The sequence below is a fragment of the Corvus kubaryi genome, unplaced genomic scaffold, assembly GCF_017639235.1.
Source record: "Corvus kubaryi isolate FWS band 111438036 unplaced genomic scaffold, C.kubaryi_AGA036_p1.0 37398, whole genome shotgun sequence".
In the NCBI taxonomy this organism is placed as follows: domain Eukaryota; kingdom Metazoa; phylum Chordata; class Aves; order Passeriformes; family Corvidae; genus Corvus; species Corvus kubaryi.
In genome coordinates this window covers 50,020,567-50,036,327 of record NW_024581137.1, presented here as the reverse complement: position 1 = coordinate 50,036,327, position 15,761 = coordinate 50,020,567, and the positions used below count along the sequence as shown (strand labels likewise).

The following is a 15,761-nucleotide window of genomic DNA, read 5'->3' as shown; positions in this document are numbered from 1 at the left end:
GTCTAGTGTTGCTTGGTGAGATGTCACAACCTCACCACTAGGAAGGTTTGCAGGTCCGTGGTGTTTCCTCTGTGTCCTAAGCTCTGACAGTAATAACAAAAGAACAGAGATCACAATAATGGAGATGTAGCCCCAGCGCGCTAATTATCTTATTTCCTCATTAATGACCAGGATCAAAACTTTGAAATCAAAGATTTTGAAGCGAGGAAATCCAACTTCAAACATCCTGGCAGGCAAAATAATTCAGATAGTTCCCCAATTTAATAGCAGTTACCTTTGAGCCTCTTCTATACATTTTCCTCTGCTTCAAGATCTTTCCTTCATTCTTTTTGATGGTTTTCACCATTCAGTCATTGAATGTAGGTGGATGAAGGTAGCTAAATCACTTCTGAATTTTCAATATTTCTTGCCTGTTTTCACCTACTATGTCCCTTAACTTTCCTTTTGATTGCGTCTTAAATCCTCAGGTGTTACTCCGTTGGATCTCTCTACCTTTGGAGCCTCCCTATGCCCCTTGGGAATTCTGGGGTTGTTCTTCAGACCACTCACAGGGAAGGAGGACAAGTACGGCAACAGATTTATCTCTTCTTGTCTGGGCAAAAGCAAAAACCTCAAGGGCTGGCAGTGGCCCGAGGCAGCAGCCAGCCCATCTCCTGCATCTCCAGCTCTCCCACAAGCTCCACGCCAGGCATCCCCCACACCCAGGAGGCAGGAGATTCACAAACCTCACAATGCTCCTCCAGCATCTTCCCATTTACCTCAAAGCTGAGGATTTTTACTAGGTTAATGCTTAAGTCCTAAAGGTTGAAATTATACCTGGTGGAGGTTGATATGAACAATCTGCACAAGGCTGAGGTGCCATTTGGTCTGTAGGATTTGAAAACAAGCCCACAATCCTTCTCTGTATGACTCTGACAGCTCCTGTATTAATTGGCTATCGTACAGCACCCATGCATGCAGTGCTGGTAATTAAGGCAGAGTCAACACCCCCAGATTTAAAGAAAGATTGCTTGGTTAATTAGGATGCAATTTGTTTTTGTACGCTTCTAGAAATTGCTCCAATAATAAGTTTGTGCATTATTATTAAAAAAATTGAAAACTGTCAGCAAAGCTGCTATAATTAATGTCTCTGACTTAAAGGCATAACTCTTGAATTTTGAGAATTATCTTTTCTAATAGTGGGAGAAAAAATATTGCTTAGGTTTAAAAAATTGAGTTTAAATCTGTTTGTTTATCAGGAGGGTGAATATCACATTTCCCCCTATTCTCCCAGGATAACACATCCTATTGAATTTATCTTTTATAACGTTTTTTTTTAGAATCACTGCTATTTTAAAGTAACCCATTATTAGAGATAGAAAAGTGACAAATTCCCTCAGGTCAGCAATACAATAATTTCCAGCTTAAAGACCTCACCCTAAAAACTTTACATCCTGTATCTGACACATGGTATCTGCTACCAAAGCTATGCATCCAAGCACAGCAAATTGTCATTTTTGGGGCAACACATAGCAGGGAACAACAATAACAAAAGGAAAAAAAAAACCCAACCCACCTGACAACAGTATAAGCTACAATAATAAGAGTTTAGGATGTAATCACTTAGCTGCTGTCTCTGACCACAGTGGTAGAATACTACTTTCCAGCTGAGTTTAGGCTCTGAAGGTCATTAGAGATGTGTACCAATAAACATACACTCTGCTATCAGATTAGCAGACAAAACAGTTTCCATGGCAACCCTTGGACCAGAGAGCTCGCCTGCATTCAGCATTCATTTAAAATATTTTTTTTTCCTCCCTCAGTCTCCTTGGAGTCAGTCCTGTGAAACACAAGTGCTTGCAAGCTCTCTAATCTGCGGCTGCCTTTGAAAACCCATCCAATGGGTGTTGAAGCTGAGCCAATTAACAGGACGAGAATTGGGTGAATTGCAGAGAATCTGGCAAGGCTGTGTTTACCAATTAGGGTTTTTTTTATGATGCAAATGTTGCACACCATGCAGCAGGAATAAAAGCCAGCTATGCTGAATATGAAACTGTTAATTGCATTTTTCAGAGACACGGCTACAAGGTGAAACTAATCATACAAATGATAACTGGGTTTTACCACCTACAGTGCTTTGGTATTGCACTTGCACTAATCTGTATTAAAATAGACCATAAATTTTTACAGTGAAGAAAAAGCAGGCCTTAGTATGCCCTCCTGAATTTTGGGGGACATAAGGAATCAGGGAAATTAGACATAGGAAACAAGGAAAGCAAACAAATTATTGCTAACTAATATCAAACAGCAACTTTTTAAAAGAAAATATGCATTTGCTACAAAACAAAGAGAGGTATCATCTATTCAGCTCAAATGAAAATCTTCCTGGTAAAAGAGACTGGTAAAGATACCAATGACTAGGAAGGTTTCTGAGGGAATCAGCCCAAGGGAAAATTAGGGATGAGGATGGAAAATGCTTGAATCAAAAGTCCTAAAGCAAAACGGATAGAATATATTTATCGAAAGGTTTATTAGATACTTTATAAACAGCAGGAGAGTCCAGTATGTAAGACCCCAGATTGCTGACAGGATTTGCAAATACTCTAGTCTTAATAGGGACTTATGAAGAGGACATCATATCTAACTGGTCCAAGTTTAAATACAATAATTCAGTATAGGAAAGAGCAGGCAAATTAATTTTTTCATCTAGGATTCCCCATAAGTTAAGCCTTATTTCTCCAAGGGTAAAACTCATCCCAGTTATGGGAGCCCTCCAAAGTGGAATACTTAGAAAAGTAGTTAAATTAAATCCGTCAATAAAATTTTTGATGGTACAATAGGATCTGGAAAAAGTGAAATTTGATTTTATTCCAGGATTTCTCAGTATGGAAAAATAAACCAAACAGATTTTCTACCATTTTCTCCTGCAAATGAGATGCTGAAGTTTTATCATTAGATAAAATTATGAGATGACATTTCCGATATCCACCTGGTGAATATTTAGACAGAAAATCTTGCCATTAATACCACTAAACCACAAACACTGCCACTACCATTATCTTATCCAATTAGAAGTACAAGGTACCTCAAGCATACTTGGCTAATTTTTTCCTGAGACAAATTAAATTAAACAGCGATGAGAAATAAAACAAGGTCCTAATGACATCTGAAATAAGTATGTTCAATTGTCTTCAGGTAGGATAAAGACCACAATAATTTTGGGAGTCCCACAATGCTCTAGAAACTTTAATCAGTTCTTCACTGAATCTTTATGAGAAAAATAAAAATAATTATGATCTTTCTCATTACTTAGATAATTTCTGTGCCAGTCACACAGAGTTAGAAACAGACACAAAATCTCCTGTCATCAATTAGTTTGTCATAAAATCATCTCTATGACTGTACCTTCACCTCTTAGAAGACAAATCATGCAGCACAGCAAACATTTGGAGAGCACAAATATTTGCTAAACTAATGTATTTTGTGGTCAGTAATCACATGTACATGACACTTAGATAAAGAAGAAAAGCATCAGGCAGAGAGGAGAGGGTTTTCAAATGTTGCATTTGAAGAAGAGGATCAAAGTAAAGGCTGCAAAGAATAACCACAACTAGAGTAATACACTAGACAACTTCAATTGAAAGTGGCATGGCTTAAAGTAACAAGATAATAGGGTTGAATAATGCAAATGACCATATCCCATGTGGGTTTGCACTACAAGAGATCCTAAAACCACAGAAAATTAGGAAAAAGGCATTGAAGAGCAGATTCTTGAAGAGATTTTCCTAAAAGAATAGAGAAAATGAGGACAGCTGGGAACCTTGAATGCACAGCAGGATGAAGGGAAAGGGAATGATTTGCTCTGTAATAAGAACTGAGGGAAACAGTGACAATTGTAGAAAGTGCATTAAGAAAACTAGCCAGGAATGAATGGCCCATGTGTTTCTGAACTGCACTGGCAATCAATCATCTGTTTTCCAGCAAAAGACAAAATAGAAATTTGAATCGCAACTGCTGCCAGGGTGTGCTTAGCCCACATCAGTCCAGCATTAAGACAGCAAGAGAAACTCTGTCAGACATGATAAAATGGTTATTAGAAGGGACGAGTTTTCATGAGCTCCAGAAGACAGATGGGTCATGTCAGAAATGAACTGCATCTAAATGACATGCTTCTCTCCATTCCTTTGTGTATTTATTTACCTGAGCTTCCCATATTCATGGGTTGATTCACAGGATGCTAAAGACATCCAATACTACTGGAATATACACATCTGATAGCTGAACATCTGAATCCTCTTCAGAAGTTTCCTCTAACCAGGAATTTACTGCAGGTCTGTTCACTCCCACTGGCCATAATGTTAAATGACACAGATTTGTAAAATTTGTTTTGCAAGAATTTAACAGCTATTTGAATGTGGCCAGAAATCATTTTGATTTCAATCGTTGCAAAGTATAAATTCAAAGACCTTGGATCTTGGGATTAAAGAAAAAGAGAAAAAAATTAAGTAATTGAGATAATGATCAAAGGATAACCAAGCACAATTGTTACTGAAGATTATAAAGCGCTGAAAAATCTGACTGATTATGTCTGCAAACAAGCTATCAGATTGCTGGAAATTGTTGGAAGTGTGGAAGCTATTAGGAAAAAAAGACAGCTTTGCAATGAATGAAAAAATTAGGATCTGCCTTGTATCCCTGAAGTTGTAGATGGATGAGCAACAAATCCTGTGATTCCTGGGAAAGAAACATCACCTTAAAATTACTCCATGAAGAGCAGTTCAGTACCACTGTAGAAGGAAACTCATCATTTTTGAATAAAACTACCTGGCCACAGAAGGCAACTGTGAGGGTTAGAGCACAGAGCAAGTACTTCAAGTGATGGTTTTAGAGTTATAATAAGTGAGATGTAGGACAGTTCCCAAGGCTTAATTGACCAGCTGGGAATACTTTATATGCTCAGGTTAATAAACTCAAGGAAACGATTTAGGACAGAAGATCACAGAGATTAAAACTGGAGTCTTTCAAATCGATCTTTTTTTTCAGGCAGGATTTTTGCTAGTTTTCTTTCCTTTCTTTTGTTTTTTTTAGTTTTGCAAATAGGAAAATTCTGCTTTTGACATTTAAAATCCTGTCTTTTAAAGCTATAATGTAGAAATAAACAGTTGCTACCACATTCAGAACACATGTGCTTTAAAAATATTCTCTTCCCTGAGGACTGTTTGATATTATAAAGACAAGAGAAGACAAGAGATGAGGGAAAGGGTGAGAATGAAACACGAAAATCACTAAAATGGTAACTGGACAAGGTTTTTGACACTCTTGCCTATCCGTGAACATATTTGGCTTATCCATCTGCCTGGGGATGTAATGCTCCTAGTTCTTGCTATGAGTTAGAGGGGCTTTTTACAGAAAGGATCCAAAACCAGTAAATAATTCACTTTAGTGACTTAACTTAGGAAGAGACGTTCATCCTCCTAAAAAAGTCTGAGAAAGGTGTGGCTACAGTAACATCTGTGACATGGATAAATCAAATAGCAGTAGTATTTTCTGTTGCTAGAACTCTGACACTTCCTCTTGCTCCAGGTTTGCAATCCCATTATAATGAAGTAGGTATATACACAACAGGTATGCATTCTGAGTATACTGGAAATCGGATTTTTTATTATTTTCTTCTCAATATTGCTACTTGTAAGATGCGATATCACGGATGACAATCTTTACTGTGTTAACAGGGAACTTCTCCAAATTGGTATCGTACAGAAATGTTTTCTCCCTCCCAGGCACCATGGCGACTGCAGCACTAAAAATAAGCACTGTCTAAAGAGAGATGAATGAAAATCTGAGCGTGGCATCCTGCAAGCCACAGCCAATAAAATCACTGAAATTTAGATTAAAATTATGTGGGAAGAATACTCACTGTCATTTTTCCAACAAGCACTTGATATGCAAGTATCACAGAGCTGGAGCCACAGCAGCATGAGTCAGGAGTATCCTACCTGTCCTTCAACCAACCGGGACAGTTTCAATAGACTTCTACACACAGTTGACCTAACTGTGCTTGACTCAGTCCAAATGCTATGGTAGCCCTAGGGGTTGTAGTATCCTAAGGTTACAGGCTTTAGCCCAATATAATCACAATAAACCTGGTAAGTAAAACACCTAGACACACCACTGGCCCAAGGTGAGCCCCACTGCCATGCTGCATCTGCTTCTCCTGAATTCTGATTGACTTGAAGAAAAATTTGCATTTTCTGAATTACAATATTATGTCCAATATGTGCTAGAGTAATTAATCTGATGAATTATATAACTCCAAACAACTACTGGATATCAAATTGTAAAGAAAAGCTGAAGACTGTATATCTTGAGAGACTTTTTTTTAATCAAGAAGTGTTTGGATTTTTAATCTGACCTATGTTATTGTGTATATGTGTTTACGACTTGTTTCTTTAAAAAGTTTTCACAATCCCAATGTGAAAAGGAACAGTTCTTCCTCTGTGGATCATTGGGACTCCAGGGAGAATAAAATCAAAGTCCAGGATAAGTCTGAATAGTATAATTTACAATAAGAAAGCAGTAAAGTATTTATTAGATTTCCAAAATAATCTTCTATACCAATGTAAAGTAATAGAGGAAAATAAAGCCCTGGTTTATTCTTGCAAGGTTTCCACAAGTAGAGTTTACCACATTCACCCCCAATAGATAGAATGCCTTTATTTCTCTCGGAAAAGAGAAAAAATCCCTTATGGGTTAAAAGTAAATGAAAAGGAGGGATGCAAGAGCTTCCTTTAGTCTGTGTGCCTAGTCCTGCATTAATATTTTGCCTTTCATTCCTCCAAATGATGTGGTTGCCAGGTCAAAATTAAGCTGGTGTGCACATGATACCTGAAGACCATGACATTTATCAAGAGTCAAAGGCAAAAAAATTTTCAGAGTGACATTATTTCCCATTCTAGGTATACAAAACTCTATACAAAGTGATGTAGTGCTGACTTGCAGTTTTGGAGTGATTGGGGGGAGAGGGGCAGCCAGCACAGACATCCCTGTGAATGTGAAGATTTAGGCGCAAACCAACTCTGAGCAGGAAAGGACAAACCAAGCCCAGCCTGAGGGTCACTACAGGGATCTGCCAGCACATGTGACAAGCCTGGTGATTTGGTTGTGTGAATTCACTGTGAACAAATTAATTAATTGAATTGAGACCATCAGGTGAGATGACAAAGACAAAATAAACCAGGCTTTACAATAGGGAACATAGGTAAACTCAGTAATTAAGTTGGAAATATATTTTTTCAGGTGTCGGTATTGAAGATTTACATTTGCATTGAAAAGCTTTGAACTAATTTTAGAGTCTATAGATACTTTAATCTATTTTATAATAGATTCAGTTAAAATACATTGTTTAAATATAATTATAGCTATTGAACCTGCACATAACTTATATAACATCATGTAACACCTTTTAGACTTAGCAAAATGTATGACATATAAATAGGGAATTTTTAGTGTAGATTTCTCTAGTTAGCAATCTGTAATGTTAATTATACAAATAAACAACACAACTTCATTTCAGTCTTCCCAAAGCTACTAATGGAAAGAATGAAAGAATGGATATGCACAATGTTTAAATAGCAAACTGAAAACAGTCATAGAAACTAAGAAGAAAGCCAAAAGGGCTAACAATTCCCTGTGACCATTTTCTTTCCTTTTTTAAATTCTTTTAAAAAGTATCTTCTCAAATAACAGCAGAGTGTACAGTCATGATTGCTAGAGTGGTTGCTCAAAAGTTGCAAAAGTATTTTCCAGCAATGGTCATGAGATTTTGAAAGTAAAAACAAGAAGAGATGTACAGTACATTTCATGTATTGATTGACCTTTGTACGTGACAGAAAAGTACCTTCACTTTGTGAGCACAAATTACAAGAAGAAAGTTTAAGGCAACATTTCTACCTTTGTACTAACAGACCTCAATTTTCTTTTCAAGACTATAATAAAGTCCAACCTGCAGTTCTACTACCCTAGTGTAAGCACAAATTGGCTGAAGTTTCATGTTTCCTACGGCTTCCCAGATTTTGGGAAGAAATGCATACTGACAAAAGTGTTATCACCTTCCACATGTTCCACTATATCCCAGCCTGGGTAGAAGTGGGGATCACAGCCCTCCTCAGGGAAATAAGAGCAGAAGAAAATTTTATGTTCCCAGAGCACTGGAGCTGCGCACTTGCTGTGGCCAAAGTTGAAAGATGAAACTTGGCCTCTTCAAGACATAGAAGAGGATACTTTCTGAATAGGCAGGGCAGGTTTTTTGAAATCTGGATCACAGAAAACAAGTTGTTCTAATTCACAAGTTTGTAGCTGGAACATGAGGTTATGTAAAAACATGTCTTATAAAAGTAGAGAAATATCACAGGATCAGAGAATCATAGAATGGTTTGTGTTGGAAAGGACATTAAAGACCATCTAGTTCCATCTTGTGCCATGGGCAGGGAAACCTCCCACTAGTCCCACTAGCCCAAAGCCCCATCCAGCCTGGTCTTGAACACTTCCAAAGATGGGGCATCCACAACTTCTCTGGCCAGTGTCTCGCCACTTGTAACAGTTGAGTGGTTCTTTAAGGAATCAGGATGTCTTAAAAAGGAGGAAGCAGACCTATTTCACCTTTTACAAAGCTTCTATCCAGGAATATTTCCCCCCCCCCACCCCCCCCAGTAATATAACTATTGTATTTTGCCAGAGGAAATATTTTCTGGCTCATTCTGTCCTCCATATACATTTTCAACCCTGGCTGAAATAAGCATAATCACATATCATAAGCATAACCACATATTAGGAAATCCTCATCAATCCCTGAATTTCAGACAGAGCTAATATTTTGATTGCAGCATCTTGTAAGACATGTCACCAGTCATTACATTTTATTTCCCTGTTTTCATTTCTGGTACTGCATACAATAATTCAAATTTCCTCATATTTCCAGGAATGCAGTCAGGTAAAGGAATGGATCTGTAACTATATCTTTAATGATTGGCTCAAAATCAAATTGTTGCTGTAGATATGGATATTTCCTCAATATATTGCTAAAAAGGGAAGGGGGAAAAAAAAAGCAAACTAAAACCTGGGACCAAAATAATTCCAGAGATCAAGTCCACTTATTTCTAGAAGGGATGCAGTATGTTGTGAAAAAAAAAAACCCTTTATATAGTGACAGAGGTAAAGACCAGAAAGAAATGCAAATAAATAGAGAAGCATATATTAATTACCAAAGTTAAGCTTTCTGGATTAGTGAAACAGAAACCCCCCTACGGATCCAGAATAAAAATTTCCTTTCAGTTTATTTTCTGTTGTATAGGTTACTTTTCCATTTCAGTGACTTCTGTAACAGAGGCAATTGGTTGTTATTGACCATTTGTATGGGGTTTCATTGGCAGTAGCATTTTGAGGGGAAAAGTGCCTTTCCAGAAGATCCTATGTTGCTTTAAAGCATGTAACAGTTTCAGTATGCCAAATGCACGTCGTGCTGTGAGCCATCACAGCAGTACACAGATATTGATTTAGATAGAGACTAGAGAGCTGGGGAAGATAGAAAGGGCACAGTGTGCTTTCTGATGCGTATGCATTATTTAGCTTTTATAGTTTCATCTGAAGTTAGTGCCTATTTGGATAAAATTATAGAATCGGTATCACTGCATTCAATACAGGTACATCAGATTACCTCTGAACCAAAGAGATACAGATGATATGGCTTATTTCTCCTTGGAGCTACTACGAAAATGGCTTTTAGTCATGATCCATTTTTTTTTCAGCTTGAAAAATACACCTGGAAAAAGTACCATGTTGTGACAAACAAAGAAAAATAGCATCTTACCTGCTTGGTTCCCAGAGAGTTACACTAGAGAAATCTATCATGCAAATTCCACTGATTCTAATACCTATGAATGATTGACTTGAGACAACTAATTGGGAAATTCTCCAATATTGAAACATGCTAATTTTCACAGAGCAAGGAAGACGAAGGCAAAAGAAGAATGCAAGGAAGATGTAGTCCACTAACAAATGTAGAAAAGAATGGAAAGGCCACAAGAGATCACAACACTTACATTAGTAGCTTGGATTAAAGTCCCAATGTTTTATTTTTACTTCCATACTCTCCTAACATCTCTTAAACTGAAGAGAGAAAAAGATCAGACTCAAGTCACCATAAATTGTGATTTTGGGGGGTCAGATCTTGTACTTGAAAATGAAATTACAATAATTTGTGCAACATTTTCCACATGGAGAAATAATCATGAGAAAAAGCTGAGACCCACATATGCTACTGAGAAATATTTAAAATAGAGTTTGCTGTTCAGAGTTTCATATTTTGCAATTCTTATCAAACTTTTGTACCATAATAGGGCCATGTGGAAATGACTGACAAATTCTAAAGTTTCAGAAGACGGCCTTTATCCTTATCTGCTCATCCTGACCTACCAGCCATTTGCACAGGAACATCCTTAATTAGCAGTATTAGTATCAAAAGGATTATTGCGTGAATAAGCACTTGCAGACCAAACTGAAACACGCACAGTCTCTGATAACAAGCTGACAAATAAATATATTCACACAGAAACACTTATTTGACTTAGCAGTGCAGAAACATCGACTTCCAGTCAAACACACACAAGCAGATGATTCTTAAACAGGAACCTCCGAGAGCTGAAACCTTCTAACAACATTGAGCCATTTTCTAATAAACAAATTAAATGTTTCTTATTGTATTTTTCTACCAAAACATTAGATATTTAGTCAATTTAAAAATTAGCTTATGCTTCACCGGACAAGTGAGTTCTTATTTTAAGGAAAAATAACTCAACTACACCTGTCACAAGCATCATCAATATATTGCACATATTTTTAGTAGAAGGTTAAAAACCCCAACATACTAATTCAACCAAAAGTGTATGTAATCGCAGGTGGTTTTCTCACTAACAATGATTTATTTGTAAAAATGATAACAATAGGAATTATCACAATTTTCTGAATACAAAACTCCAATTATATATGGCATAAGGAGCCTCATTTAATCAAAAAATAAAATTTTCCAATTATATTAATACTGGCCATTACATTTTACAATGTAGATGATACCTTAGAAACATGATATGGTTTGAAGTTTTTTCTTTAAAGTTACTATTCTATATTTACTAGAGGTGGTTCTGACACAGAAGTGCTCAGACAGAAAGATTACACTTTGCTGTGGAATTACATGCAAAATATGTTGCTATAGTAGCTTCTTTTCTATTTTCCATCATTTAATTTAAAAATCCCTTGAAGACTTGGTTAATTCATTAATTGATATAAAGCAAAATTTCAAAATGGCATTTAAAATATGAAATAAGCTGTATTTTATTATTTAAACGTGGGTTAAATCCCATTTTGTCTAAAAGGATACCACCAAACAAACCTCCTGTGTGCTACACACAAATAACCCCACACCAGATCTTAGCAAAAATTTGTTGGAAAAACATTTCTGATAGCAAGCCAAAGTCCTGAACATAGTGCTCTAAATAAAAACTAAGGAGATGCACAAGTCAGGAGTGGAAGAGCACTTCTTCCCATCTTTAGATCTTGGAGAAACTACTACAAGAGACAGTTCAGCAGTGTCATTATTTGGGGCCCAGGTCCTGCTGGTCTTTTCTGCACCCTCTTCCTGCTGAAAACATCACAAGGACAGCTGCTTTCACAGGATTTTTCATGGAGTCTCAGGAGATCTTCTTGTTATGTTACCGCAGTACTTTGAATGACAGTCAGACAGCAAAAACAACAAGAACAAGATCCAAAGAGAGGAAAGAGTGGGGATAGGGATTGTAAAAAGACAGGGAAGTATAAAGAAAGGTAAGGAAAAATGGATTATGAAAAGGGAAGGATCAGAAAATATCAGCAAAAAGAGGGAGTTGGGGAACCAGAAAACTAGACAAAAATAGAAATTAAGTGAAAAGTAAAGAAGTTTTTAGGATAATAGAAAGGAAAATAAAGCATCCATCATGAATGCAGAATATAGGAGGGAGGGAGGTAGGGAAGGAAAGGAGGGAGGAAGGGAGGAAGAGAGGAAGGGAGGAAGGGAGGAAGGGAGGAAGGGAGGAAGGGAGGAAGGGAGGAAGGAAGGGCGAGCCTTAACACAGAAGAATTAAAATAGATGGTTTGAGTAAGGCCTGACTGCAACTTGCAGTAAGAGGCAAGAGATGAATACAACCCAGATGCTGTGTAATTAGGAAGACAGAATAGGAAAATTGTGACTAATTGGCATTTACAAAGCAAACCCAGCTTAGAATATGTGTTATTTTATTTTCCATTAGTAATAGAAACATGTGTTGAGTTTGTAGTATCCATTTATAACTTCCCTAAAACCTTGCAGGAGCAGGGAGGACTAATGAGAGCTTGCCTGACACAAGTCTGACAAACAATGATTGATTTTTCTGTATTCACACATTGTATTTTGGTATGTGTTTCTTCCCTTCTTTGCAATAATGTTGACATCAAGCTAAAAACCACTCTCTACATGCACAAACAAACACAGCTTTTTTGCACAACTGAAAATATTCATATTATATGAATTGTGCCTATGGGAGCCTGTTTCTCCAATGAGACTGCATTTGAAATTTGATTCTCTCCTTTCCAGGCACTGGGGATTCTGCTATTTACGTGTGAAGTGACCACAATGGTGGATATTCAGATAGGAGAGGGAAGAGATGAGTCATGATTTGAAAAGAGGACTTAAAAAGGAATTAAAGGTAGCAGCAATCATTGTGTGCTTTAAGCCTGAACTGAGGGCCAGGGATGTCAAAAGGAATGCTTTCATTAGCTTCAGTGCCCTCTGACTCAAGTTCTTTTACATTCTAGAGGGCAGGAAGGATTATGTTTTGGAAGGATGCAAGATTGAAATCATACACAGGCATTAAAAATGCCTCTTCTCTGCCTCAAGTGTGGCACAGTAACAATTGTGTGATGGGGGCCTGAAATAAGACTGCCAACTCACACTCATGAGAGCACACTCGCATTCATATCACTTACCAGAGTTGAAAAACATTATTATGTTTTTTCCTCAAGTTACCTCGCTACCTATTTTCCCTCTTATTTTCATTTTTAGGGATTAAGCACATCAAAAAAAAATACTAAAATGCCTAGTACTGTGATATTTCTATAAAACAATCCCTCCACGTAGACTCTTACAGTTAAGTAATGTTAACTACAAGGCAGTATTTAGACAAATCGGCAAAATGACATTTTCTTCATATTGCATTCTTCCTTTTTCTCTCAAAATTGCAGAAGAAATACATGATTTTAATAGATAAAACTTCTTAAGTCTCCACAGACAAAAATAGCTTAATAAGATGCAAAATGTTATAGTTCTTCTAGTGCACATCTCTTCTGTTTCTTCTCATGTCCAAGTCCCCAAAATACATGTGAAAAAATTAGTGACAGCATGAACAAAATAATATGACTACAAATATGCAGATGTGTAATTTTCACACTTTTTTTTTCTCATGTGGTTTTCTAGAATTAGCTTTCTAAAGGAAAAAAAGAAGATGCATCATAACTTCTAAATCTCCCTTTTCCATCTTAAAATAATAAAATATTGCTAGTACATGAACTGAGAGGGTTATGTCTATTTTTACTTTAGAGAACATAGATAAAAGGCAGGCAAAGATTTTTTTTTCCTGGACTGCTTCACATGCACATACACCCCTTTTCAGTGTTGTTTTAATCTCAACTGGAGGTGACTACTCATTTGTAAAAGAAAAGAGGTTAAGAGGCACTAAATAAAGATGACAGATAGCTTCATAAAATAATTTAAATTACTCTGAAAAGGAACTGGGTAGAAAACAAAGATGACGCTGTTTACAGTAACAATATTTAAAATGTATTAATTAAACCCAAAGCAGAACTACAAAAGGGAGAGGTGCTTTGAAGATGGAAAGCTCTGAATGCCACAGAAAGCTTTGAAGTTTCTCATTTTCCTTTGTTTCTCACTCATAATACATGAGGACACTCTGCACTAGCTAAGCTTTAACTTTCAAGGGACCTTTTTCTGTTTGTTCCACCATTAATGAGAAAAAAAAAGAATCATACCCTGCTCTTGCTATTTGTCTTTAGAATTCATGGCCTAGAGATCCACTGCTGCTGTGAGAGTTTCTGGTTCCTATTGGGGAAGGCTGATTTAATCTGCTGAAGGTTACACTGCCATCAGTTGTGCCAAATCTGTGCCAGGCTTTAGCACAAATTAATCAAAGCAGTCACTTAGCACAACTTCCGTTACACAGCAGAGGCAAAGGCAGCAGAGCCACACTTTCAAACCTGCTCTTAAAACTGAATCTGAAAGTTTTAGTTTCATATTCTACTGCTTGATTTTCTCTCCATTCCTCTCCATAATGTTTTCTCTGACAGCAATTTTAGCAGAAAGTTAGATCAATTGATGCCATGAAGATTTTTGCCTTTTCTTTTACACCCCTGTTATACCTTTTTACAACTTCTGCATTCCTAGTGCTTTTTGCCTACATTCTTGGACTTTGTTAAGCTGAGAGACTAAACATTTTAGAAGCTTCGTAGCTAGGGATCAGTGTGCCCCAGACCCCAAGGTCCTCTCCAGAACACATTCTGTAAACCAAGATAGAACCATCCAGGGGAAGGTTCCTTGGGGAGGGGGGCTCACTTGAGCCTCTCATTGGGGAATCTTTGATAGATATGCTAATTAGTCAAACCTATAATGCTACACCCAATGTTGGGGGGGACAGAGACAGACACAGAGACAGACACTGAGACACAGAGAGAGACAGAGAGATAGACTCAGCGGGGTGCATCTTGATGCATATGACCTGGACGTGTACACCTAAGGATCCTTAAAATAAATACCAAGGTAAAATCCCTTTTCCCCTTTTAACCGTGTATGACTCTTGATTTTAAGACCAGGAAAAGGCATCACAATCGTAGGAAAAAATTTCTTCTGGTACCTTCCTCATGAGTGAGGATATAAAAATCAAGGAAAGAGTTTGAGGAGTTTTTCCACTTCCTGATGGTGTCCCTGGAAGCGTTCCTTGAGTCTGATATTTGAATACATTGAATCAAAAAGGATAATTCACACACATCTATAGGTTTCTAGACCTTCCAAGAGGAAAAAATAACTTAATTTCTTGCCCATGATTCCTGCAGCAACAAAGGTGATCTCCCCTCCCCTTCCTTCACCCCACTTTATAGATGTAGGTACAGCAGTTCCACTATGTATATTACATGCATTATCTCCAGAGATAACACAATCACATTGTCATGCAAACATGCAAATCTCCCCTTCTAGTTGCCATGGTTTCAAACTGAAACGCTGACATCCTTTTATCATGGCCCAGCATAACTTACTGTAAAAAAAAAAAAGGCAGCAAGGCAGCATCTACAGGCCCAGCCTGCATTACACCAGAGGAATTCAGATAGCTCTAACCCACCTACTATTTAGAGGAATAAATCCTAGGTATATTTTTTTAAATTCCTCTAGAACTGCTGATGCTGCATCAGTTAATTAAAACATTTTTACATGAACTGGCTCACATCGCCTCTAATTTAAAACTAAATGAAAGGAATGAACGTCAGGTTCCCAGCCACAATACAATACCACTGGGAATGTGCAGCCTTCCAGTTTTAGCACTCAGAAAATACAGCATTAATGTGGTCAGAGCAGATTTACGCTAAAAAGGAAATTAAAAAAAAGTTTTACAAGTCTGTTCATGGATGGCTTTTACAAAGGCTTAGGAATGGAA

At 37.2% G+C, this 15,761-nt stretch overlaps 1 protein-coding gene across 4 annotated transcripts in view; it reads right to left on the bottom strand.

Moving 5' to 3' along the window:
• The window catches only part of PTPRN2 (protein tyrosine phosphatase receptor type N2), a 654,654-nt gene that overhangs the window by 308,606 nt on the left and 330,287 nt on the right, over positions 1-15,761 (bottom strand). The gene's annotated exons all lie outside the window — the stretch shown is intronic.